At 34.3% G+C, this 25,454-nt stretch overlaps 32 non-coding genes across 32 annotated transcripts; all 32 read right to left on the bottom strand.

Annotated features, from left to right (window-relative positions):
* Positions 1 to 473: 473 nt before the first annotated feature.
* On the bottom strand, positions 474 to 546 carry TRNAK-UUU (transfer RNA lysine (anticodon UUU)). The gene has a single exon. It is a non-coding gene; the product is annotated as a tRNA-Lys (tRNA).
* A 579-nt stretch (positions 547 to 1,125) lies between these two features.
* TRNAK-UUU (transfer RNA lysine (anticodon UUU)) lies at positions 1,126 to 1,198 on the bottom strand. Its single transcript has one exon. It is a non-coding gene; the product is annotated as a tRNA-Lys (tRNA).
* Positions 1,199 to 2,430: 1,232 nt separating this feature from the next.
* On the bottom strand, positions 2,431 to 2,503 carry TRNAK-UUU (transfer RNA lysine (anticodon UUU)). Its single transcript has one exon. It is a non-coding gene; the product is annotated as a tRNA-Lys (tRNA).
* A 1,882-nt stretch (positions 2,504 to 4,385) lies between these two features.
* Positions 4,386 to 4,458, bottom strand: TRNAK-UUU (transfer RNA lysine (anticodon UUU)). Its single transcript has one exon. It is a non-coding gene; the product is annotated as a tRNA-Lys (tRNA).
* Positions 4,459 to 5,037: 579 nt separating this feature from the next.
* On the bottom strand, positions 5,038 to 5,110 carry TRNAK-UUU (transfer RNA lysine (anticodon UUU)). Its single transcript has one exon. It is a non-coding gene; the product is annotated as a tRNA-Lys (tRNA).
* Positions 5,111 to 5,691: 581 nt separating this feature from the next.
* TRNAK-UUU (transfer RNA lysine (anticodon UUU)) lies at positions 5,692 to 5,764 on the bottom strand. Its single transcript has one exon. It is a non-coding gene; the product is annotated as a tRNA-Lys (tRNA).
* Positions 5,765 to 6,343: 579 nt separating this feature from the next.
* Positions 6,344 to 6,416, bottom strand: TRNAK-UUU (transfer RNA lysine (anticodon UUU)). The gene has a single exon. It is a non-coding gene; the product is annotated as a tRNA-Lys (tRNA).
* Positions 6,417 to 7,646: 1,230 nt separating this feature from the next.
* On the bottom strand, positions 7,647 to 7,719 carry TRNAK-UUU (transfer RNA lysine (anticodon UUU)). Its single transcript has one exon. It is a non-coding gene; the product is annotated as a tRNA-Lys (tRNA).
* Positions 7,720 to 8,298: 579 nt separating this feature from the next.
* TRNAK-UUU (transfer RNA lysine (anticodon UUU)) lies at positions 8,299 to 8,371 on the bottom strand. The gene has a single exon. It is a non-coding gene; the product is annotated as a tRNA-Lys (tRNA).
* A 581-nt stretch (positions 8,372 to 8,952) lies between these two features.
* Positions 8,953 to 9,025, bottom strand: TRNAK-UUU (transfer RNA lysine (anticodon UUU)). The gene has a single exon. It is a non-coding gene; the product is annotated as a tRNA-Lys (tRNA).
* Positions 9,026 to 9,604: 579 nt separating this feature from the next.
* Positions 9,605 to 9,677, bottom strand: TRNAK-UUU (transfer RNA lysine (anticodon UUU)). Its single transcript has one exon. It is a non-coding gene; the product is annotated as a tRNA-Lys (tRNA).
* Positions 9,678 to 10,258: 581 nt separating this feature from the next.
* TRNAK-UUU (transfer RNA lysine (anticodon UUU)) lies at positions 10,259 to 10,331 on the bottom strand. The gene has a single exon. It is a non-coding gene; the product is annotated as a tRNA-Lys (tRNA).
* A 579-nt stretch (positions 10,332 to 10,910) lies between these two features.
* TRNAK-UUU (transfer RNA lysine (anticodon UUU)) lies at positions 10,911 to 10,983 on the bottom strand. Its single transcript has one exon. It is a non-coding gene; the product is annotated as a tRNA-Lys (tRNA).
* Positions 10,984 to 11,564: 581 nt separating this feature from the next.
* On the bottom strand, positions 11,565 to 11,637 carry TRNAK-UUU (transfer RNA lysine (anticodon UUU)). Its single transcript has one exon. It is a non-coding gene; the product is annotated as a tRNA-Lys (tRNA).
* Positions 11,638 to 13,519: 1,882 nt separating this feature from the next.
* Positions 13,520 to 13,592, bottom strand: TRNAK-UUU (transfer RNA lysine (anticodon UUU)). The gene has a single exon. It is a non-coding gene; the product is annotated as a tRNA-Lys (tRNA).
* A 1,231-nt stretch (positions 13,593 to 14,823) lies between these two features.
* TRNAK-UUU (transfer RNA lysine (anticodon UUU)) lies at positions 14,824 to 14,896 on the bottom strand. The gene has a single exon. It is a non-coding gene; the product is annotated as a tRNA-Lys (tRNA).
* A 579-nt stretch (positions 14,897 to 15,475) lies between these two features.
* On the bottom strand, positions 15,476 to 15,548 carry TRNAK-UUU (transfer RNA lysine (anticodon UUU)). The gene has a single exon. It is a non-coding gene; the product is annotated as a tRNA-Lys (tRNA).
* A 579-nt stretch (positions 15,549 to 16,127) lies between these two features.
* TRNAK-UUU (transfer RNA lysine (anticodon UUU)) lies at positions 16,128 to 16,200 on the bottom strand. Its single transcript has one exon. It is a non-coding gene; the product is annotated as a tRNA-Lys (tRNA).
* A 576-nt stretch (positions 16,201 to 16,776) lies between these two features.
* Positions 16,777 to 16,849, bottom strand: TRNAK-UUU (transfer RNA lysine (anticodon UUU)). Its single transcript has one exon. It is a non-coding gene; the product is annotated as a tRNA-Lys (tRNA).
* Positions 16,850 to 17,430: 581 nt separating this feature from the next.
* Positions 17,431 to 17,503, bottom strand: TRNAK-UUU (transfer RNA lysine (anticodon UUU)). The gene has a single exon. It is a non-coding gene; the product is annotated as a tRNA-Lys (tRNA).
* A 579-nt stretch (positions 17,504 to 18,082) lies between these two features.
* TRNAK-UUU (transfer RNA lysine (anticodon UUU)) lies at positions 18,083 to 18,155 on the bottom strand. Its single transcript has one exon. It is a non-coding gene; the product is annotated as a tRNA-Lys (tRNA).
* Positions 18,156 to 18,736: 581 nt separating this feature from the next.
* On the bottom strand, positions 18,737 to 18,809 carry TRNAK-UUU (transfer RNA lysine (anticodon UUU)). The gene has a single exon. It is a non-coding gene; the product is annotated as a tRNA-Lys (tRNA).
* Positions 18,810 to 19,388: 579 nt separating this feature from the next.
* TRNAK-UUU (transfer RNA lysine (anticodon UUU)) lies at positions 19,389 to 19,461 on the bottom strand. Its single transcript has one exon. It is a non-coding gene; the product is annotated as a tRNA-Lys (tRNA).
* A 579-nt stretch (positions 19,462 to 20,040) lies between these two features.
* Positions 20,041 to 20,113, bottom strand: TRNAK-UUU (transfer RNA lysine (anticodon UUU)). The gene has a single exon. It is a non-coding gene; the product is annotated as a tRNA-Lys (tRNA).
* A 579-nt stretch (positions 20,114 to 20,692) lies between these two features.
* TRNAK-UUU (transfer RNA lysine (anticodon UUU)) lies at positions 20,693 to 20,765 on the bottom strand. The gene has a single exon. It is a non-coding gene; the product is annotated as a tRNA-Lys (tRNA).
* Positions 20,766 to 21,346: 581 nt separating this feature from the next.
* Positions 21,347 to 21,419, bottom strand: TRNAK-UUU (transfer RNA lysine (anticodon UUU)). Its single transcript has one exon. It is a non-coding gene; the product is annotated as a tRNA-Lys (tRNA).
* Positions 21,420 to 21,839: 420 nt separating this feature from the next.
* On the bottom strand, positions 21,840 to 21,912 carry TRNAK-UUU (transfer RNA lysine (anticodon UUU)). Its single transcript has one exon. It is a non-coding gene; the product is annotated as a tRNA-Lys (tRNA).
* A 579-nt stretch (positions 21,913 to 22,491) lies between these two features.
* Positions 22,492 to 22,564, bottom strand: TRNAK-UUU (transfer RNA lysine (anticodon UUU)). Its single transcript has one exon. It is a non-coding gene; the product is annotated as a tRNA-Lys (tRNA).
* Positions 22,565 to 23,145: 581 nt separating this feature from the next.
* Positions 23,146 to 23,218, bottom strand: TRNAK-UUU (transfer RNA lysine (anticodon UUU)). Its single transcript has one exon. It is a non-coding gene; the product is annotated as a tRNA-Lys (tRNA).
* Positions 23,219 to 23,797: 579 nt separating this feature from the next.
* On the bottom strand, positions 23,798 to 23,870 carry TRNAK-UUU (transfer RNA lysine (anticodon UUU)). The gene has a single exon. It is a non-coding gene; the product is annotated as a tRNA-Lys (tRNA).
* Positions 23,871 to 24,449: 579 nt separating this feature from the next.
* On the bottom strand, positions 24,450 to 24,522 carry TRNAK-UUU (transfer RNA lysine (anticodon UUU)). The gene has a single exon. It is a non-coding gene; the product is annotated as a tRNA-Lys (tRNA).
* Positions 24,523 to 25,101: 579 nt separating this feature from the next.
* Positions 25,102 to 25,174, bottom strand: TRNAK-UUU (transfer RNA lysine (anticodon UUU)). The gene has a single exon. It is a non-coding gene; the product is annotated as a tRNA-Lys (tRNA).
* Between the last annotated feature and the right edge of the window lie 280 nt (positions 25,175 to 25,454).

Raw genomic sequence — 25,454 nt, 5'->3', positions numbered from 1 at the left:
CATGAACTGAAAGACTTGGCTTGTAGGGTCTCTTGATTAAATATATTTTAGTTTCCTCTGTGTTTAAGTTGTAAATCCTTAGATGCTTTAAGTATCACCTCACTTCAATAATCACATTCAATTATTTTTGTCAAAGAGGTTTGATTTATTACTTGTCTAATTTAATCACTGTGTGCCTATCAAAGAAGGATGGATTTGAGTTCCTGATGAAACAAAGTCTTTAGAACTGACATGTAGTGATACTACTTTGTGATGACTATATTACTAGATGCCAATAATGTGTGCCTATTGAAGAGTGATAAAGTCCATTCTTAATATTCTAAAGAATCTCTCCAATCTATACACCTTCCCATTGAATAATGAACATAATCAGCATCAACAATTAAAAGATGGCTGCCTGCAGGAATGGATAATTTTAAACTCTGCAAAATTGTCCACTTCACAAACAAAAACACCATTGTTTAAAAGACACTCGCCTGAACAGGGACTTGAACCCTGGACCCTCAGATTAAAAGTCTGATGCTCTACCGACTGAGCTATCCAGGCTCTGAGTGCTGAAGTAGCCATATTGGAAACTGCTCAAATATATAAAACATGACAATTTGCTGTGCAATTACAAAAAAATGTGGAAAAATATATGTGTTACTGCAATCATGAACTGAAAGACTTGGCTTGTAGGGTTTCTTGATGAAATATATTTTAGTTTCCTCTGTGTTTAAGATGTAAATCCTTAGATTCGTTAAGTATCACCTAACTTCAATAATCACATTCAATTATTTTTGTCAAAGAGGTTTGATTTATTACTTCTCTAATTTAATCACTGTGTGCCTATCAAAGAAGGATGGATTTGAGTTCCTGATGAAATAAAGTCTTTAGAACTGACATGTAGCGATACTACTTAGTGATGATTATATTACTAGATGCCAATAATGTGTGCCTATTGAAGAGTGATAAAGTCCATTCTTAATATTCTACAGAATCTTTCCAATCTATTCACCTTCCCATTGAATAATGAACATAATCAGCATCTACGATTAATAGATGGCTGCCTGCAGGAATGGATAATTTTAAACTCTGCAAAATTGTCCATTTCACAAACAAAAACACCATTGTTTAAAAGACACTCGCCTGAACAGGGACTTGAACCCTGGACCCTCCGATTAAAAGTCTGATGCTCTACCGACTGAGCTATCCAGGCTCTGAGTCCTGAAATTGCCATATTGGAAACTGCTTGAAATATATAAAACATGACAATTTGCTGTGCAAATACAAAAAATGTGGATGAATATATGTGTTACTGCAATCATGAACTGAAAGACTTGGCTTGTAGGGTCTCTTGATGAAATATATTTTAGTTTCCTCTGTGTTTAAGATGTAAATCCTTAGATTCGTTAAGTATCACCTCACTTCAATAATCACATTCAATTATTTTTGTCAAAGAGGATTGATTTATTACTTGTCTAATTTAATCACTGTGTGCCTATCAAAGAAGGATGGATTTGAGTTCCTGATGAAATAAAGTCTTTAGAACTGACATGTAGCAATACTACTTTGTGATGATTATATTACTAGATGCCAATAATGTGTGCCTATTGAAGAGTGATAAAGTCCATTCTTAATATTCTAAAGAATCTCTCCAATCTATACACCTTCCCATTGAATAATGAACATATTCAGCATCAACAATTAAAAGATGGCTGCCTGCAGGAATGGATAATTTTAAACTCTGCAAAATTGTCCACTTCACAAACAAAAACACCATTGTTTAAAAGACACTCGCCTGAACAGGGACTTGAATCCTGGACCCTCAGATTAAAAGTCTGATGCTCTACCGACTGAGCTATCCAGGATCTGAGCGCTGAAGTTGTCATATTGGAAACTGCTCAAATATATAAAACATGACAATTTGCAGTGCAATTACAAAAAATGTGGAAAAATATATATGTGTTACTGCAATCATGAACTGAAAGACTTGGCTTGTAGGGTCTCTTGATTAAATATATTTTAGTTTCCTCTGTGTTTAAGTTGTAAATCCTTAGATGCTTTAAGTATCACCTCACTTCAATAACCACATTCAATTATTTTTGTCAAAGAGGTTTGATTTATTACTTGTCTAATTTAATCACTGTGTGCCTATCAAAGAAGGATGGATTTGAGTTCCTGATGAAACAAAGTCTTTAGAACTGACATGTAGTGATACTACTTTGTGATGATTATATTACTAGATGCCAATAATGTGTGCCTATTGAAGAGTGATAAAGTCCATTCTTAATATTCTAAAGAATCTCTCCAATCTATACACCTTCCCATTGAATAATGAACATAATCAGCATCAACAATTAAAAGATGGCTGCCTGCAGGAATGGATAATTTTAAACTCTGCAAAATTGTCCACTTCACAAACAAAAACACCATTGTTTAAAAGACAATCGCCTGAACAGGGACTTGAACCCTGGACCCTCAGATTAAAAGTCTGATGCTCTACCGACTGAGCTATCCAGGCTCTGAGCGCTGAAGTTGCCATATTGGAAACTGCTCAAATATATAAAACATGACAATTTGCTGTGCAGATACAAAAAAATGTGGAAAAATATATGTGTTACTGCAATCATGAACTGAAAGACTTGGCTTGTAGGGTCTCTTGATGAAATATATTTTAGTTTCCTCTGTGTTTAAGATGTAAATCCTTAGTTTCGTTAAGTATCACCTAACTTCAATAATCACATTCAATTATTTTTGTCAAAGAGGTTTGATTTATTACTTGTCTAATTTAATCACTGTGTGCCTATCAAAGAAGGATGGATTTGAGTTCCTGATGAAATAAAGTCTTTAGAACTGACATGTAGCGATACTACTTTGTGATGATTATATTACTAGATGCCAATAATGTGTGCCTATTGAAGAGTGATAAAGTCCATTCTTAATATTCTACAGAATCTTTCCAATCTATTCACCTTCCCATTGAATAATGAACATAATCAGCATCAACAATTAACAGATGGCTGCCTGCAGGAATGGATAATTTTAAACTCTGCAAAATTGTCCACTTCACAAACAAAAACACCATTGTTTAAAAGACACTCGCCTGATCAGGGACTTGAACCCTGGACCCTCCGATTAAAAGTCTGATGCTCTACCGACTGAGCTATCCAGGCTCTGAGTGCTGAAATTGCCATATTGGAAACTGCTTGAAATATATAAAACATGACAATTTGCTGTGCAAATACAAAAAATGTGGATGAATATATGTGTTACTGCAATCATGAACTGAAAGACTTGGCTTGTAGGGTCTCTTGATGAAATATATTTTAGTTTCCTCTGTGTTTAAGATGTAAATCCTTAGATTCGTTAAGTATCACCTCACTTCAATAATCACATTCAATTATTTTTGTCAAAGAGGATTGATTTATTACTTGTCTAATTTAATCACTGTGTGCCTATCAAAGAAGGATGGATTTGAGTTCCTGATGAAATAAAGTCTTTAGAACTGACATGTAGCAATACTACTTTGTGATGATTATATTACTAGATGCCAATAATGTGTGCCTATTGAAGAGTGATAAAGTCCATTCTTTATATTCTAAAGAATCTCTCCAATCTATACACCTTCCCATTGAATAATGAACATAATCAGCATCAACAATTAAAAGATGGCTGCCTGCAGGAATGGATAATTTTAAACTCTGCAAAATTGTCCACTTCACAAACAAAAACACCATTGTTTAAAAGACACTCGCCTGAACAGGGACTTGAATCCTGGACCCTCAGATTAAAAGTCTGATGCTCTACCGACTGAGCTATCCAGGATCTGAGCGCTGAAGTTGTCATATTGGAAACTGCTCAAATATATAAAACATGACAATTTGCTGTGCAATTACAAAAAATGTGGAAAAATATATGTGTTACTGCAATCATGAACTGAAAGACTTGGCTTGTAGGGTCTCTTGATGAAATATATTTTAGTTTCCTCTGTGTTTAAGATGTAAATCCTTAGATTTGTTAAGTATCACCTAACTTCAATAATCACATTCAATTCTTTTTGTCAAAGAGGTTTGATTTATTACTTGTCTAATTTAATCACTGTGTGCCTATCAAAGAAGGATGGATTTGAGTTCCTGATGAAAAAAAGTCTTTAGAACTGACATGTAGCGATACTACTGTGTGATGATTATATTACTAGATGCCAATAATGTGTGCCTATTGAAGAGTGATAAAGTCCATTCTTAATATTCTACAGAATCTTTCCAATCTATACACCTTCCCATTGAATAATGAACATAATCAGCATCAACAATTAAAAGATGGCTGCCTGCAGGAATGGATGATTTTAAACTCTGCAAAATTGTCCATTTCACAAACAAAAACACCATTGTTTAAAAGACACTCGCCTGAACAGGGACTTGAACCCTGGACCCTCAGATTAAAAGTCTGATGCTCTACCGACTGAGCTATCCAGGCTCTGAGTGCTGAAGTTGCCATATTGGAAACTGCTCGAAATATATAAAACATGACAATTTGCTGTGCAATTACAAAAATTGTGGAAAAATATATGTGTTACTGCTATCATGAACTGAAAGACTTGGCTTGTAGGGTCTCTTGATGAAATATATTTTAGTTTCCTCTGTGTTTAAGTTGTAAATCCTTAGATGCTTTAAGTATCACCTCACTTCAATAATCACATTCAATTATTTTTGTCAAAGAGGATTGATTTATTACTTGTCTAATTTAATCACTGTGTGCCTATCAAAGAAGGATGGATTTGAGTTCCTGATGAAACAAAGTCTTTAGAACTGACATGTAGTGATACTACTTTGTGATGACTATATTACTAGATGCCAATAATGTGTGCCTATTGAAGAGTGATAAAGTCCATTCTTAATATTCTACAGAATCTTTCCAATCTATATACCTTCCCATTGATTAATGAACATAATCAGCATCAACAATTAAAAGATGGCTACCTACAGGAATGGATAATTTTAAACTCTGCAAAATTATCCATTTCACAAACAAAAACATTATTGTTTAAAAGACACTCACATGAACAGGGACTTGAACCCTGGACCCTCAGATTAAAAGTCTGATGCTCTACCGACTGAGCTATCCAGGCTCTGAGTGCTGTGGTTGGCATATTGGAAACTGCTCAAAATATATAAAACATGACAATTTGCTGTGCAATTACAAAAAATGTGGAAAAATATATATGTGTTACTGCAATCATGAACTGAAAGACTTGGCTTGTAGGGTCTCTTGATTAAATATATTTTAGTTTCCTCTGTGTTTAAGTTGTAAATCCTTAGATGCTTTAAGTATCACCTCACTTCAATAATCACATTCAATTATTTTTGTCAAAGAGGTTTGATTTATTACTTGTCTAATTTAATCACTGTGTGCCTATCAAAGAAGGATGGATTTGAGTTCCTGATGAAACAAAGTCTTTAGAACTGACATGTAGTGATACTACTTTGTGATGACTATATTACTAGATGCCAATAATGTGTGCCTATTGAAGAGTGATAAAGTCCATTCTTAATATTCTAAAGAATCTCTCCATTCTATACACCTTCCCATTGAATAATGAACATAATCAGCATCAACAATTAAAAGATGGCTGCCTGCAGGAATGGATAATTTTAAACTCTGCAAAATTGTCCACTTCACAAACAAAAACACCATTGTTTAAAAGACACTCGCCTGAACAGGGACTTGAACCCTGGACCCTCAGATTAAAAGTCTGATGCTCTACCGACTGAGCTATCCAGGCTCTGAGCGCTGAAGTTGCCATATTGGAAACTGCTCAAATATATAAAACATGACAATTTGCTGTGCAATTACAAAAAAATGTGGAAAAATATATGTGTTACTGCAATCATGAACTGAAAGACTTGGCTTGTATGGTTTCTTGATGAAATATATTTTAGTTTCCTCTGTGTTTAAGATGTAAATCCTTAGATTCGTTAAGTATCACCTCACTTCAATAATCACATTCAATTATTTTTGTCAAAGAGGTTTGATTTATTACTTGTCTAATTTAATCACTGTGTGCCTATCAAAGAAGGATGGATTTGAGTTCCTGATGAAATAAAGTCTTTAGAACTGACATGTAGCGATACTACTTTGTGATGATTATATTACTAGATGCCAATAATGTGTGCCTATTGAAGAGTGATAAAGTCCATTCTTAATATTCTACAGAATCTTTCCAATCTATTCACCTTCCCATTGAATAATGAACATAATCAGCATCAACAATTAATAGATGGCTGCCTGCAGGAATGGATAATTTTAAACTCTGCAAAATTGTCCATTTCACAAATAAAAACACCATTGTTTAAAAGACACTCGCCTGAACAGGGACTTGAACCCTGGACCCTCCGATTAAAAGTCTGATGCTCTACCGACTGAGCTATCCAGGCTCTGAGTGCTGAAATTGCCATATTGGAAACTGCTTGAAATATATAAAACATGACAATTTGCTGTGCAAATACAAAAAATGTGGATGAATATATGTGTTACTGCAATCATGAACTGAAAGACTTGGCTTGTAGGGTCTCTTGATGAAATATATTTTAGTTTCCTCTGTGTTTAAGATGTAAATCCTTAGATTCGTTAAGTATCACCTCACTTCAATAATCACATTCAATTATTTTTGTCAAAGAGGATTGATTTATTACTTGTCTAATTTAATCACTGTGTGCCTATCAAAGAAGGATGGATTTGAGTTCCTGATGAAATAAAGTCTTTAGAACTGACATGTAGCAATACTACTTTGTGATGATTATATTACTAGATGCCAATAATGTGTGCCTATTGAAGAGTGATAAAGTCCATTCTTTATATTCTAAAGAATCTCTCCAATCTATACACCTTCCCATTGAATAATGAACATAATCAGCATCAACAATTAAAAGATGGCTGCCTGCAGGAATGGATAATTTTAAACTCTGCAAAATTGTCCACTTCACAAACAAAAACACCATTGTTTAAAAGACACTCGCCTGAACAGGGACTTGAATCCTGGACCCTCAGATTAAAAGTCTGATGCTCTACCGACTGAGCTATCCAGGATCTGAGCGCTGAAGTTGTCATATTGGAAACTGCTCAAATATATAAAACATGACAATTTGCTGTGCAATTACAAAAAATGTGGAAAAATATATGTGTTACTGCAATCATGAACTGAAAGACTTGGCTTGTAGGGTCTCTTGATGAAATATATTTTAGTTTCCTCTGTGTTTAAGATGTAAATCCTTAGATTTGTTAAGTATCACCTAACTTCAATAATCACATTCAATTCTTTTTGTCAAAGAGGTTTGATTTATTACTTGTCTAATTTAATCACTGTGTGCCTATCAAAGAAGGATGGATTTGAGTTCCTGATGAAAAAAAGTCTTTAGAACTGACATGTAGCGATACTACTGTGTGATGATTATATTACTAGATGCCAATAATGTGTGCCTATTGAAGAGTGATAAAGTCCATTCTTAATATTCTACAGAATCTTTCCAATCTATACACCTTCCCATTGAATAATGAACATAATCAGCATCAACAATTAAAAGATGGCTGCCTGCAGGAATGGATGATTTTAAACTCTGCAAAATTGTCCATTTCACAAACAAAAACACCATCGTTTAAAAGACACTCGCCTGAACAGGGACTTGAACCCTGGACCCTCAGATTAAAAGTCTGATGCTCTACCGACTGAGCTATCCAGGCTCTGAGTGCTGAAGTTGCCATATTGGAAACTGCTCGAAATATATAAAACATGACAATTTGCTGTGCAATTACAAAAATTGTGGAAAAATATATGTGTTACTGCTATCATGAACTGAAAGACTTGGCTTGTAGGGTCTCTTGATGAAATATATTTTAGTTTCCTCTGTGTTTAAGTTGTAAATCCTTAGATGCTTTAAGTATCACCTCACTTCAATAATCACATTCAATTATTTTTGTCAAAGAGGATTGATTTATTACTTGTCTAATTTAATCACTGTGTGCCTATCAAAGAAGGATGGATTTGAGTTCCTGATGAAACAAAGTCTTTAGAACTGACATGTAGTGATACTACTTTGTGATGACTATATTACTAGATGCCAATAATGTGTGCCTATTGAAGAGTGATAAAGTCCATTCTTAACATTCTACAGAATCTTTCCAATCTATATACCTTCCCATTGATTAATGAACATAATCAGCATCAACAATTAAAAGATGGCTACCTACAGGAATGGATAATTTTAAACTCTGCAAAATTATCCATTTCACAAACAAAAACATTATTGTTTAAAAGACACTCACATGAACAGGGACTTGAACCCTGGACCCTCAGATTAAAAGTCTGATGCTCTACCGACTGAGCTATCCAGGCTCTGAGTGCTGTGGTTGCCATATTGGAAACTGCTCAAAATATATAAAACATGACAATTTGCTGTGCAATTACAAAAAATGTGGAAAAATATATATGTGTTACTGCAATCATGAACTGAAAGACTTGGCTTGTAGGGTCTCTTGATTAAATATATTTTAGTTTCCTCTGTGTTTAAGTTGTAAATCCTTAGATGCTTTAAGTATCACCTCACTTCAATAATCACATTCAATTATTTTTGTCAAAGAGGTTTGATTTATTACTTGTCTAATTTAATCACTGTGTGCCTATCAAAGAAGGATGGATTTGAGTTCCTGATGAAACAAAGTCTTTAGAACTGACATGTAGTGATACTACTTTGTGATGACTATATTACTAGATGCCAATAATGTGTGCCTATTGAAGAGTGATAAAGTCCATTCTTAATATTCTAAAGAATCTCTCCATTCTATACACCTTCCCATTGAATAATGAACATAATCAGCATCAACAATTAAAAGATGGCTGCCTGCAGGAATGGATAATTTTAAACTCTGCAAAATTGTCCACTTCACAAACAAAAACACCATTGTTTAAAAGACACTCGCCTGAACAGGGACTTGAACCCTGGACCCTCAGATTAAAAGTCTGATGCTCTACCGACTGAGCTATCCAGGCTCTGAGCGCTGAAGTTGCCATATTGGAAACTGCTCGAAATATATAAAACATGACAATTTGCTGTGCAATTACAAAAATTGTGGAAAAATATATGTGTTACTGCTATCATGAACTGAAAGACTTGGTTTGTAGGGTCTCTTGATGAAATATATTTTAGTTTCCTCTGTGTTTAAGTTGTAAATCCTTAGATGCTTTAAGTATCACCTCACTTCAATAATCACATTCAATTATTTTTGTCAAAGAGGATTGATTTATTACTTGTCTAATTTAATCACTGTGTGCCTATCAAAGAAGGATGGATTTGAGTTCCTGATGAAACAAAGTCTTTAGAACTGACATGTAGTGATACTACTTTGTGATGACTATATTACTAGATGCCAATAATGTGTGCCTATTGAAGAGTGATAAAGTCCATTCTTAACATTCTACAGAATCTTTCCAATCTATATACCTTCCCATTGATTAATGAACATAATCAGCATCAACAATTAAAAGATGGCTACCTACAGGAATGGATAATTTTAAACTCTGCAAAATTATCCATTTCACAAACAAAAACATTATTGTTTAAAAGACACTCACATGAACAGGGACTTGAACCCTGGACCCTCAGATTAAAAGTCTGATGCTCTACCGACTGAGCTATCCAGGCTCTGAGTGCTGTGGTTGCCATATTGGAAACTGCTCAAAATATATAAAACATGACAATTTGCTGTGCAATTACAAAAAATGTGGAAAAATATATATGTGTTACTGCAATCATGAACTGAAAGACTTGGCTTGTAGGGTCTCTTGATTAAATATATTTTAGTTTCCTCTGTGTTTAAGTTGTAAATCCTTAGATGCTTTAAGTATCACCTCACTTCAATAATCACATTCAATTATTTTTGTCAAAGAGGTTTGATTTATTACTTGTCTAATTTAATCACTGTGTGCCTATCAAAGAAGGATGGATTTGAGTTCCTGATGAAACAAAGTCTTTAGAACTGACATGTAGTGATACTACTTTGTGATGACTATATTACTAGATGCCAATAATGTGTGCCTATTGAAGAGTGATAAAGTCCATTCTTAATATTCTAAAGAATCTCTCCATTCTATACACCTTCCCATTGAATAATGAACATAATCAGCATCAACAATTAAAAGATGGCTGCCTGCAGGAATGGATAATTTTAAACTCTGCAAAATTGTCCACTTCACAAACAAAAACACCATTGTTTAAAAGACACTCGCCTGAACAGGGACTTGAACCCTGGACCCTCAGATTAAAAGTCTGATGCTCTACCGACTGAGCTATCCAGGCTCTGAGCGCTGAAGTTGCCATATTGGAAACTGCTCGAAATATATAAAACATGACAATTTGCTGTGCAATTACAAAAATTGTGGAAAAATATATGTGTTACTGCTATCATGAACTGAAAGACTTGGTTTGTAGGGTCTCTTGATGAAATATATTTTAGTTTCCTCTGTGTTTAAGTTGTAAATCCTTAGATGCTTTAAGTATCACCTCACTTCAATAATCACATTCAATTATTTTTGTCAAAGAGGATTGATTTATTACTTGTCTAATTTAATCACTGTGTGCCTATCAAAGAAGGATGGATTTGAGTTCCTGATGAAACAAAGTCTTTAGAACTGACATGTAGTGATACTACTTTGTGATGACTATATTACTAGATGCCAATAATGTGTGCCTATTGAAGAGTGATAAAGTCCATTCTTAATATTCTACAGAATCTTTCCAATCTATATACCTTCCCATTGATTAATGAACATAATCAGCATCAACAATTAAAAGATGGCTACCTACAGGAATGGATAATTTTAAACTCTGCAAAATTATCCATTTCACAAACAAAAACATTATTGTTTAAAAGACACTCACATGAACAGGGACTTGAACCCTGGACCCTCAGATTAAAAGTCTGATGCTCTACCGACTGAGCTATCCAGGCTCTGAGTGCTGTGGTTGCCATATTGGAAACTGCTCAAAATATATAAAACATGACAATTTGCTGTGCAATTACAAAAAATGTGGAAAAATATATATGTGTTACTGCAATCATGAACTGAAAGACTTGGCTTGTAGGGTCTCTTGATTAAATATATTTTAGTTTCCTCTGTGTTTAAGTTGTAAATCCTTAGATGCTTTAAGTATCACCTCACTTCAATAATCACATTCAATTATTTTTGTCAAAGAGGTTTGATTTATTACTTGTCTAATTTAATCACTGTGTGCCTATCAAAGAAGGATGGATTTGAGTTCCTGATGAAACAAAGTCTTTAGAACTGACATGTAGTGATACTACTTTGTGATGACTATATTACTAGATGCCAATAATGTGTGCCTATTGAAGAGTGATAAAGTCCATTCTTAATATTCTAAAGAATCTCTCCATTCTATACACCTTCCCATTGAATAATGAACATAATCAGCATCAACAATTAAAAGATGGCTGCCTGCAGGAATGGATAATTTTAAACTCTGCAAAATTGTCCACTTCACAAACAAAAACACCATTGTTTAAAAGACACTCGCCTGAACAGGGACTTGAATCCTGGACCCTCAGATTAAAAGTCTGATGTTCTACCGACTGAGCTATCCAGGCTCTGAGTGCTGAAATTGCCATATTGGAAACTGCTTGAAATATATAAAACATGACAATTTGCTGTGCAATTACAAAAAAATGTGGAAAAATATATGTGTTACTGCAATCATGAACTGAAAGACTTGGCTTGTATGGTTTCTTGATGAAATATATTTTAGTTTCCTCTGTGTTTAAGATGTAAATCCTTAGATTCGTTAAGTATCACCTCACTTCAATAATCACATTCAATTATTTTTGTCAAAGAGGTTTGATTTATTACTTGTCTAATTTAATCACTGTGTGCCTATCAAAGAAGGATGGATTTGAGTTCCTGATGAAATAAAGTCTTTAGAACTGACATGTAGCGATACTACTTTGTGATGATTATATTACTAGATGCCAATAATGTGTGCCTATTGAAGAGTGATAAAGTCCATTCTTAATATTCTACAGAATCTTTCCAATCTATTCACCTTCCCATTGAATAATGAACATAATCAGCATCAACAATTAATAGATGGCTGCCTGCAGGAATGGATAATTTTAAACTCTGCAAAATTGTCCATTTCACAAATAAAAACACCATTGTTTAAAAGACACTCGCCTGAACAGGGACTTGAACCCTGGACCCTCCGATTAAAAGTCTGATGTTCTACCGACTGAGCTATCCAGGCTCTGAGTGCTGAAATTGCCATATTGGAAACTGCTTGAAATATATAAAACATGACAATTTGCTGTGCAAATACAAAAAATGTGGATGAATATATGTGTTACTGCAATCATGAACTGAAAGACTTGGCTTGTAGGGTCTCTTGATGAAATATATTTTAGTTTCCTCTGTGTTTAAGATGTAAATCCTTAGATTCGTTAAGTATCACCTCACTTCAATAATCACATTCAATTATTTTTGTCAAAGAGGATTGATTTATTACTTGTCTAATTTAATCACTGTGTGCCTATCAAAGAAGGATGGATTTGAGTTCCTGATGAAATAAAGTCTTTAGAACTGACATGTAGCAATACTACTTTGTGATGATTATATTACTAGATGCCAATAATGTGTGCCTATTGAAGAGTGATAAAGTCCATTCTTAATATTCTAAAGAATCTCTCCAATCTATACACCTTCCCATTGAATAATGAACATAATCAGCATCAACAATTAAAAGATGGCTGCCTGCAGGAATGGATAATTTTAAACTCTGCAAAATTGTCCACTTCACAAACAAAAACACCATTGTTTAAAAGACACTCGCCTGAACAGGGACTTGAATCCTGGACCCTCAGATTAAAAGTCTGATGCTCTACCGACTGAGCTATCCAGGATCTGAGCGCAGAAGTTGTCATATTGGAAACTGCTCGAAATATATAAAACATGACAATTTGCTGTGCAATTACAAAAAATGTGGAAAAATATATGTGTTACTGCAATCATGAACTGAAAGACTTGGCTTGTAGGGTCTCTTGATGAAATATATTTGTTTCCTCTGTGTTTAAGATGTAAATCCTTAGATTTGTTAAGTATCACCTAACTTCAATAATCACATTCAATTCTTTTTGTCAAAGAGGTTTGATTTATTACTTGTCTAATTTAATCACTGTGTGCCTATCAAAGAAGGATGGATTTGAGTTCCTGATGAAAAAAAGTCTTTAGAACTGACATGTAGCGATACTACTGTGTGATGATTATATTACTAGATGCCAATAATGTGTGCCTATTGAAGAGTGATAAAGTCCATTCTTAGTATTCTACAGAATCTTTCCAATCTATACACCTTCCCATTGAATAATGAACATAATCAGCATCAACAATTAAAAGATGGCTGCCTGCAGGAATGGATGATTTTAAACTCTGCAAAATTGTCCATTTCACAAACAAAAACACCATCGTTTAAAAAACACTCGCCTGTACAGGGACTTGAACCCTGGACCCTCAGATTAAAAGTCTGATGCTCTACCGACTGAGCTATCCAGGCTCTGAGCACTGAAGTTGCCATATTGGAAACTGCTCGAAATATATAAAACATGACAATTTGCTGTGCAATTACAAAAAATGTGGAAAAATATATGTGTTACTGCTATCATGAACTGAAAGACTTTGCTTGTAGGGTCTCTTGATGAAATATATTTTAGTTTCCTCTGTGTTTAAGATGTAAATCCTTAGATTCGTTAAGTATCACCTAACTTCAATAATCACATTCAATTATTTTTGTCAAAGAGGTTTGATTTATTACTTGTCTAATTTAATCACTGTGTGCCTATCAAAGAAGGATGGATTTGAGTTCCTGATGAAATAAAGTCTTTAGAACTGACATGTAGCGATACTACTTTGTGATGATTATATTACTAGATGCCAATAATGTGTGCCTATTAAAGAGTGATAAAGTCCATTCTTAATATTCTACAGAATCTTTCCAATCTATACACCTTCCCATTGAATAATGAACATAATCAGCATCAACAATTAAAAGATGGCTGCCTGCAGGAATGGATTATTTTAATCTCTGCAAAATTGTCCATTTCACAAACAAAAAAACCATTGTTTAAAAGACACTCGCAAGAACAGGGACTTGAACCCTGGACCCTCAGATTAAAAGTCTGATGCTCTACCGACTGAGCTATCCAGGCTCTGAGTGCAGAAGTTGCCATATTGGAAACTGCTCGAAATATATAAAACATGACAATTTGCTGTGCAATTACAAAAAATGTGGAAAAATATATGTGTTACTGCAATCATGAACTGAAATACTTGGCTTGTAGGGTATCTTGATGAAATATATTTTAGTTTCCTCTGTGTTTAAGTTGTAAATCCTTAGATGCTTTAAGTATCACCTCACTTCAATAATCACATTCAATTATTTTTGTCAAAGAGGATTGATTTATTACTTGTCTAATTTAATCACTGTGTGCCTATCAAAGAAGGATGGATTTGAGTTCCTGATGAAACAAAGTCTTTAGAACTGACATGTAGTGATACTACTTTGTGATGACTATATTACTAGATGCCAATAATATGTGCCTATTGAAGAGTGATAAACTCCATTCTTAATATTCTAAAGAATCTCTCCAATCTATACACCTTCCCATTGAATAATGAACATAATCAGCATCAACAATTAAAAGATGGCTGCCTGCAGGAATGGATGATTTTAAACTCTGCAAAATTGTCCATTTCACAAACAAAAACACCATTGTTTAAAAGACACTCGCATGAACAGGGACTTGAACCCTGGACCCTCAGATTAAAAGTCTGATGCTCTACCGACTGAGCTATCCAGGCTCTGAGTGCCAAAGTTGCCATATTGGAAACTGCTTGAAATATATAAAACATGACAATTTGCTGTGCAATTACAAAAAATGTGGATAAATATATGTGTTACTGCAATCATGAACTGAAAGACTTGGCTTGTAGGGTCTCTTGATGAAATATATTTTAGTTTCCTCTGTGTTTAAGTTGTAAATCCTTAGATGCTTTAAGTATCACCTCACTTCAATAATCACATGAAATTTTTTTTGTCAAAGAGGATTGATTTATTACTTGTCTAATTTAATCACTGTGTGCCTATCAAAGAAGGATGGATTTGAGTTCCTGATGAAACAAAGTCTTTAGAACTGACATGTAGTGATACTACTTTGTGATGACTATATTACTAGATGCCAATAATGTGTGCCTATTGAAGAGTGATAAAGTCCATTCTTAATATTCTAAAGAATCTCTCCAATCTATACACCTTCCCATTGAATAATGCACATAATCAGCATCAACAATTAAAAGATGGCTGCCTGCAGGAATGGATGATTTTAAACTCTGCAAAATTGTCCACTTCACAAACAAAAACAACATTGTTTAAAAGACACTCACCTGAACAGGGACTTGAACGCTGGACCCTCAGATTAAAAGTCTGATGCTCTACCGACTGAGCTATCCAGGCTCTGAGCACTGAAGTTGCCATATTGGAAAATGCTCGAAATATATAAAACATGACAATTTGCTGTGCAATTACAAAAAATGTGGAAAAATATATATGTTACTGCAATCATGAACTGAAAGACTTGGCTTGTAGGGTCTCTTGATGAAATATATTTTAGTTTCCTCTGTGTTTAAGTTGTAAATCCTTAGATGCTTTAAGTATCACCTCACTTCAATAATCACATTCAATTATTTTTGTCTAAGAGGTTTGATTTATTACTTGTCTAATTTAATCACTGTGTGCCTATCAAAGAAGGATGGATTTGAGTTCCTGATGAAACAAAGTCTTTAGAACTGACATGTTGTGATACTACTTTGTGATGACTATATTACTAGATGCCAATAATGTGTGCCTATTGAAGAGTGATAAAGTCCATTCTTAATATTCTAAAGAATCTCTCCAATCTATACACCTTCCCATTGAATAATGAACATAATCAGCATCAACAATTAAAAGATGGCTGCCTGCAGGAATGGATAATTTTAAACTCTGCAAAATTGTCCACTTCACAAACAAAAACACCATTGTTTAAAAGACACTCGCCTGAACAGGGACTTGAACCCTGGACCCTCAGATTAAAAGTCTGATGCTCTACCGACTGAGCTATCCAGGCTCTGAGCGCTGAAGTTGCCATATTGGAAACTGCTCAAATATATAAAACATGACAATTTGCTGTGCAATTACAAAAAATGTGGAAAAATATATGTGTTACTGCAATCATGAACTGAAAGACTTGGCTTGTAGGGTCTCTTGATGAAATATATTTTAGTTTCCTCTGTGTTTAAGATGTAAATCCTTAGATTCGTTAAGTATCACCTAACTTCAATAATCACATTCAATTATTTTTGTCAGAGGTTTGATTTATTACTTGTCTAATTTAATCACTGTGTGCCTATCAAAGAAGGATGGATTTGAGTTCCTGATGAAACAAAGTCTTTAGAACTGACATGTAGTGATACTACTTTGTGATGACTATATTACTAGATGCCAATAATGTGTGCCTATTGAAGAGTGATAAAGTCCATTCTTAATATTCTACAGAATCTTTCCAATCTATACACCTTCCCATTGAATAATGAACATAATCAGCATCAACAATTAAAAGATGGCTGCCTGCAGGAATGGATGATTTTAAACTCTGCAATATTGTCCATTTCACAAACAAAAACACCATTGTTTAAAAGACACTCGCCTGAACAGGGACTTGAACCCTGGACCCTCAGATTAAAAGTCTGATGCTCTACCGACTGAGCTATCCAGGCTCTGAGCACTGAAGTTGCCATATTGGAAAATGCTCGAAATATATAAAACATGTCAATTTGCTGTGCAATTACAAAAAAGGTGGAAAAATATATATGTGTTACTGCAATCATGAACTGAAAGACTTGGCTTGTAGGGTCTCTTGATGAAATATATTTTAGTTTCCTCTGTGTTTAAGTTGTAAATCCTTAGATGCTTTCAGTATCACCTCACTTCAATAATCACATTCAATTATTTTTGTCTAAGAGGTTTGATTTATTACTTGTCTAATTTAATCACTGTGTGCCTATCAAAGAAGGATGGATTTGAGTTCCTGATGAAACAAAGTCTTTACAACTGACCTGTAGTGATACTACTTTATGATGACTATATTACTAGATGCCAATAATGTGTGCCTATTGAAGAGTGATAAACTCCATTCTTAATATTCTAAAGAATCTCTCCAATCTATACACCTTCCCATTGAATAATGAACATAATCAGCATCAACAATTAATAGATGGCTGCCTGCAGGAATGGATAATTTTAAACTCTGCAAAATTGTCCTTTTCACAAACAAAAACACCATTGTTTAAGAAACACTCGCCTGAACAGGGACTTGAACCCTGGACCCTCAGATTAAAAGTCTGATGCTCTACCGACTGAGCTATCCAGGCTCTGAGTGCCAAAGTTGCCATATTGGAAACTGCTTGAAATATATAAAACATGACAATTTGCTGTGCAATTACAAAAAATGTGGATAAATATATGTGTTACTGCAATCATGAACTGAAAGACTTGGCTTGTAGGGTCTCTTGATGAAATATATTTTAGTTTCCTCTGTGTTTAAGTTGTAAATCCTTAGATGCTTTAAGTATCACCTCACTTCAATAATCACATTAATTTTTTTTTGTCAAAGAGGATTTATTTATTACTTGTCTAATTTAATCACTGTGTGCCTATCAAAGAAGGATGGATTTGAGTTCCTGATGAAACAAAGTCTTTAGAACTGACATGTAGTGATACTACTTTGTGATGACTATATTACTAGATGCCAATAATGTGTGCCTATTGAAGAGTGATAAAGTCCATTCTTAATATTCTAAAGAATCTCTCCAATCTATACACCTTCCCATTGAATAATGAACATAATCAGCATCAACAATTAAAAGATGGCTGCCTGCAGCAATGGATGATTTTAGACTCTGCAAAATTGTCCACTTCACAAACAAAAACAACATTGTTTAAAAGACACTCGCCTGAACAGGGACTTGAACCCTGGACCCTCAGATTAAAAGTCTGATGCTCTACCGACTGAGCTATCCAGGCTCTGAGCACTGAAGTTGCCATATTGGAAAATGCTCGAAATATATAAAACATGACAATTTGCTGTGCAATTACAAAAAAGGTGGAAAAATATATATGTGTTACTGCAATCATGAACTGAAAGACTTGGCTTGTAGGGTCTCTTGATGAAATATATTTTAGTTTCCTCTGTGTTTAAGTTGTAAATCCTTAGATGCATTCAGTATCACCTCACTTCAATAATCACATTCAATTATTTTTGTCTAAGAGGTTTGATTTATTACTTGTCTAATTTAATCACTGTGTGCCTATCAAAGAAGGATGGATTTGAGTTCCTGATGAAACAAAGTCTTTAGAACTGACATGTAGTGATACTACTTTGTGATGACTATATTACTAGATGCCAATAATGTGTTCCTATTGAAGAGTGATAAAGTCCATTCTTAATATTCTAAAGAATCTCTCCAATCTATACACCTTCCCATTGAATAATGAACATAATCAGCATCAACAATTAAAAGATGGCTGCCTTGAGGAATGGATAATTTTAAACTCTGCAAAATTGTCCACTTCACAAACAAAAACACCATTGTTTAAAAGACACTCGCCTGAATAGGGACTTGAACCCTGGACCCTCAGATTAAAAGTCTGATGCTCTACCGACTGAGCTATCCAGGCTCTAAACGCTGAAGTTGCCATATTGGAAACTGCTCGAAATATATAAAACATGACAATTTGCTGTGCAATTACAAAAAATGTGGAAAAATATATGTGTTACTGCAATCATGAACTGAAAGACTTGGCTTGTAGGGTCTCTTGATGAAATATATTTTAGTTTCCTCTGTGTTTAAGATGTAAATCCTTAGATTCGTTAAGTATCACCTTACTTCAATAATCACATTCAATTATTTTTGTCAAAGAGGTTTGATTTATTACTTGTCTAATTTAATCACTGTGTGCCTATCAAAGAAGGATGGATTTGAGTTCCTGATGAAACAAAGTCTTTAGAACTGACATGTAGTGATACTACTTTGTGATGACTATATTACTAGATGCCAATAATGTGTGCCTATTGAAGAGTGATAAAGTCCATTCTTAATATTCTACAGAATCTTTCCAATCTATACACCTTCCCATTGAATAATGAACATAATCAGCATCAACAATTAAAAGATGGCTGCCTGCAGGAATGGATGATTTTAAACTCTGCAATATTGTCCATTTCACAAACAAAAACACCATTGTTTAAAAGACACTCGCCTGAACAGGGACTTGAACCCTGGACCCTCAGATTAAAAGTCTGATGCTCTACCGACTGAGCTATCCAGGCTCTGAGTGCTGAAGTTGCCATATTGGAAACTGCTCGAAATATATAAAACATGACAATTTGCTGTGCAATTACAAAAAATGTGGAAAAATATATGTGTTACTGCAATCATGAACTGAAAGACTTGGCTTGTAGGGTCTCTTGATGAAATATATTTTAGTTTCCTCTGTGTTTAAGTTGTAAATCCTTAGATGCTTTAAGTATCACCTCACTTCAATAATCACATTCAATTATTTTTGTCAAAGAGGTTTGATTTATTACTTGTCTAATTTAATCACTGTGTGCCTATCAAAGAAGGATGGATTTGAGTTCCTGATGAAACAAAGTCTTTAGAACTGACATGTAGTGATACTACTTTGTGATGATTATATTACTAGATGCCAATAATGTGTGCCTATTGAAGAGTGATAAAGTCCATTCTTAATATTCTACAGAATCTTTCCAATCTATACACCTTCCCATTGAATAATGAACATAATCAGCATCAACAATTAAAAGATGGCTGCCTGCAGGAATGGATGATTTTAAACTCTGCAATATTGTCCATTTCACAAACAAAAACACCATTGTTTAAAAGACACTCGCCTGAACAGGGACTTGAACCCTGGACCCTCAGATTAAAAGTCTGATGCTTTACCGACTGAGCTATCCAGGCTCTGAGTGCCGAAGTTGCCATATTGGAAACTGCTTGAAATATATAAAACATGACAATTTGCTGTGCAAATACAAAAAATGTGGATAAATATATGTGTTACTGCAATCATGAACTGAAAGACTTGGCTTGTAGGGTCTCTTGATGAAATATATTTTAGTTTCCCCTGTGTTTAAGTTGTAAATCCTTAGATGCTTTAAGTATCAACTCACTTCAATAATCACATTAAATTTTTTTTGTCAAAGAGGATTGATTTATTTCTTGTCTAATTTAATCACTGTGTGCCTATCAAAGAAGGATGGATTTGAGTTCCTGATGAAACAAAGTCTTTAGAACTGACATGTAGTGATACTACTTTGTGATGACTATATTACTAGATGCCAATAATGTGTGCCTATTGAAGAGTGATAAAGTCCATTCTTAATATTCTAAAGAATCTCTCCAATCTATACACCTTCCCATTGAATAATGAACATAATCAGCATCAACAATTAAAAGATGGCTGCCTGCAGCAATGGATGATTTTAGACTCTGCAAAATTGTCCACTTCACAAACAAAAACAACATTGTTTAAAAGACACTCGCTTGAACAGGGACTTGAACCCTGGACCCTCAGATTAAAAGTCTGATGCTCTACCGACTGAGCTATCCAGGCTCTGAGCACTGAAGTTGCCATATTGGAAAATGCTCGAAATATATAAAACATGACAATTTGCTGTGCAATTACAAAAAAGGTGGAAAAATATATATGTGTTACTGCAATCATGAACTGAAAGACTTGGCTTGTAGGGTCTCTTGATGAAATATATTTTAGTTTCCTCTGTGTTTAAGTTGTAAATCCTTAGATGCTTTCAGTATCACCTCACTTCAATAATCACATTCAATTATTTTTGTCTAAGAGGTTTGATTTATTACTTGTCTAATTTAATCACTGTGTGCCTATCAAAGAAGGATGGATTTGAGTTCCTGATGAAACAAAGTCTTTAGAACTGACATGTAGTGATACTACTTTGTGATGACTATATTACTAGATGCCAATAATGTGTGCCTATTGAAGAGTGATAAACTCCATTCTTAATATTCTAAAGAATCTCTCCAATCTATACACCTTCCCATTGAATAATGAACATAATCAGCATCAACAATTAATAGATGGCTGCCTGCAGGAATGGATAATTTTAAACTCTGCAAAATTGTCCTTTTCACAAACAAAAACACCATTGTTTAAGAAACACTCGCCTGAACAGGGACTTGAACCCTGGACCCTCAGATTAAAAGTCTGATGCTCTACCGACTGAGCTATCCAGGCTCCTCTGTGTTTAAGATGTAAATCCTTAGATTCGTTAAGTATCACCTAACTTCAATAATCACATTCAATTATTTTTGTCTAAGAGGTTTGATTTATTACTTGTCTAATTTAATCACTGTGTGCCTATCAAAGAAGGATGGATTTGAGTTCCTGATGAAACAAAGTCTTTAGAACTGACATGTAGTGATACTACTTTGTGATGACTATATTACTAGATGCCAATAATGTGTGCCTATTGAAGAGTGATAAAGTCCATTCTTAATATTCTAAAGAATCTCTCCAATCTATACACCTTCCCATTGAATAATGAACATAATCAGCATCAACAATTAAAAGATGGCTGCCTGCAGGAATGGATAATTTTAAACTCTGCAAAATTGTCCACTTCACAAACAAAAACACCATTGTTTAAAAGACACTCGCCTGAACAGGGACTTGAACCCTGGACCCTCAGATTAAAAGTCTGATGCTCTACCGACTGAGCTATCCAGGCTCTGAGTGCCAAAGTTGCCATATTGGAAACTGCTTGAAATATATAAAACATGACAATTTGCTGTGCAATTACAAAAAATGTGGATAAATATATGTGTTACTGCAATCATGAACTGAAAGACTTGGCTTGTAGGGTCTCTTGATGAAATATATTTTAGTTTCCTCTGTGTTTAAGTTGTAAATCCTTAGATGCTTTAAGTATCACCTCACTTCAATAATCACATTAATTTTTTTTTGTCAAAGAGGATTTATTTATTACTTGTCTAATTTAATCACTGTGTGCCTATCAAAGAAGGATGGATTTGAGTTCCTGATGAAACAAAGTCTTTAGAACTGACATGTAGTGATACTACTTTGTGATGACTATATTACTAGATGCCAATAATGTGTGCCTATTGAAGAGTGATAAAGTCCATTCTTAATATTCTAAAGAATCTCTCCAATCTATACACCTTCCCATTGAATAATGAACATAATCAGCATCAACAATTAAAAGATGGCTGCCTGCAGCAATGGATGATTTTAGACTCTGCAAAATTGTCCACTTCACAAACAAAAACAACATTGTTTAAAAGACACTCGCCTGAACAGGGACTTGAACCCTGGACCCTCAGATTAAAAGTCTGATGCTCTACCGACTGAGCTATCCAGGCTCTGAGCACTGAAGTTGCCATATTGGAAAATGCTCGAAATATATAAAACATGACAATTTGCTGTGCAATTACAAAAAAGGTGGAAAAATATATATGTGTTACTGCAATCATGAACTGAAAGACTTGGCTTGTAGGGTCTCTTGATGAAATATATTTTAGTTTCCTCTGTGTTTAAGTTGTAAATCCTTAGATGCATTCAGTATCACCTCACTTCAATAATCACATTCAATTATTTTTGTCTAAGAGGTTTGATTTATTACTTGTCTAATTTAATCACTGTGTGCCTATCAAAGAAGGATGGATTTGAGTTCCTGATGACACAAAGTCTTTAGAACTGACATGTAGTGATACTACTTTGTGATGACTATATTACTAGATGCCAATAATGTGTTCCTATTGAAGAGTGATAAAGTCCATTCTTAATATTCTAAAGAATCTCTCCAATCTATACACCTTCCCATTGAATAATGAACATAATCAGCATCAACAATTAAAAGATGGCTGCCTTGAGGAATGGATAATTTTAAACTCTGCAAAATTGTCCACTTCACAAACAAAAACACCATTGTTTAAAAGACACTCGCCTGAATAGGGACTTGAACCCTGGACCCTCAGATTAAAAGTCTGATGCTCTACCGACTGAGCTATCCAGGCTCTAAACGCTGAAGTTGCCATATTGGAAACTGCTCGAAATATATAAAACATGACAATTTGCTGTGCAATTACAAAAAATGTGGAAAAATATATGTGTTACTGCAATCATGAACTGAAAGACTTGGCTTGTAGGGTCTCTTGATGAAATATATTTTAGTTTCCTCTGTGTTTAAGATGTAAATCCTTAGATTCGTTAAGTATCACCTTACTTCAATAATCACATTCAATTATTTTTGTCAAAGAGGTTTGATTTATTACTTGTCTAATTTAATCACTGTGTGCCTATCAAAGAAGGATGGATTTGAGTTCCTGATGAAACAAAGTCTTTAGAACTGACATGTAGTGATACTACTTTGTGATGACTATATTACTAGATGCCAATAATGTGTGCCTATTGAAGAGTGATAAAGTCCATTCTTAATATTCTACAGAATCTTTCCAATCTATACACCTTCCCATTGAATAATGAACATAATCAGCATCAACAATTAAAAGATGGCTGCCTGCAGGAATGGATGATTTTAAACTCTGCAATATTGTCCATTTCACAAACAAAAACACCATTGTTTAAAAGACACTCGCCTGAACAGGGACTTGAACCCTGGACCCTCAGATTAAAAGTCTGATGCTCTACCGACTGAGCTATCCAGGCTCTGAGTGCTGAAGTTGCCATATTGGAAACTGCTCGAAATATATAAAACATGACAATTTGCTGTGCAATTACAAAAAATGTGGAAAAATATATGTGTTACTGCAATCATGAACTGAAAGACTTGGCTTGTAGGGTCTCTTGATGAAATATATTTTAGTTTCCTCTGTGTTTAAGTTGTAAATCCTTAGATGCTTTAAGTATCACCTCACTTCAATAATCACATTCAATTATTTTTGTCAAAGAGGTTTGATTTATTACTTGTCTAATTTAATCACTGTGTGCCTATCAAAGAAGGATGGATTTGAGTTCCTGATGAAACAAAGTCTTTAGAACTGACATGTAGTGATACTACTTTGTGATGATTATATTACTAGATGCCAATAATGTGTGCCTATTGAAGAGTGATAAAGTCCATTCTTAATATTCTACAGAATCTTTCCAATCTATACACCTTCCCATTGAATAATGAACATAATCAGCATCAACAATTAAAAGATGGCTGCCTGCAGGAATGGATGATTTTAAACTCTGCAATATTGTCCATTTCACAAACAAAAACACCATTGTTTAAAAGACACTCGCCTGAACAGGGACTTGAACCCTGGACCCTCAGATTAAAAGTCTGATGCTTTACCGACTGAGCTATCCAGGATCTGAGTGCCGAAGTTGCCATATTGGAAACTGCTTGAAATATATAAAACATGACAATTTGCTGTGCAAATACAAAAAATGTGGATAAATATATGTGTTACTGCAATCATGAACTGAAAGACTTGGCTTGTAGGGTCTCTTGATGAAATATATTTTAGTTTCCCCTGTGTTTAAGTTGTAAATCCTTAGATGCTTTAAGTATCAACTCACTTCAATAATCACATTAAATTTTTTTTGTCAAAGAGGATTGATTTATTTCTTGTCTAATTTAATCACTGTGTGCCTATCAAAGAAGGATGGATTTGAGTTCCTGATGAAACAAAGTCTTTAGAACTGACATGTAGTGATACTACTTTGTGATGACTATATTACTAGATGCCAATAATGTGTGCCTATTGAAGAGTGATAAAGTCCATTCTTAATATTCTAAAGAATCTCTCCAATCTATACACCTTCCCATTGAATAATGAACATAATCAGCATCAACAATTAAAAGATGGCTGCCTGCAGCAATGGATGATTTTAGACTCTGCAAAATTGTCCACTTCACAAACAAAAACAACATTGTTTAAAAGACACTCGCTTGAACAGGGACTTGAACCCTGGACCCTCAGATTAAAAGTCTGATGCTCTACCGACTGAGCTATCCAGGCTCTGAGCACTGAAGTTGCCATATTGGAAAATGCTCGAAATATATAAAACATGACAATTTGCTGTGCAATTACAAAAAAGGTGGAAAAATATATATGTGTTACTGCAATCATGAACTGAAAGACTTGGCTTGTAGGGTCTCTTGATGAAATATATTTTAGTTTCCTCTGTGTTTAAGTTGTAAATCCTTAGATGCTTTCAGTATCACCTCACTTCAATAATCACATTCAATTATTTTTGTCTAAGAGGTTTGATTTATTACTTGTCTAATTTAATCACTGT

Source organism: Pseudophryne corroboree, chromosome 1 (genome assembly GCF_028390025.1).
Source record: "Pseudophryne corroboree isolate aPseCor3 chromosome 1, aPseCor3.hap2, whole genome shotgun sequence".
Classification (NCBI taxonomy): Eukaryota; Metazoa; Chordata; class Amphibia; order Anura; family Myobatrachidae; genus Pseudophryne; species Pseudophryne corroboree.
The sequence above is the reverse complement of the archived record's forward strand: the minus strand, read 5'-3'. Positions and strand labels throughout refer to the sequence as shown.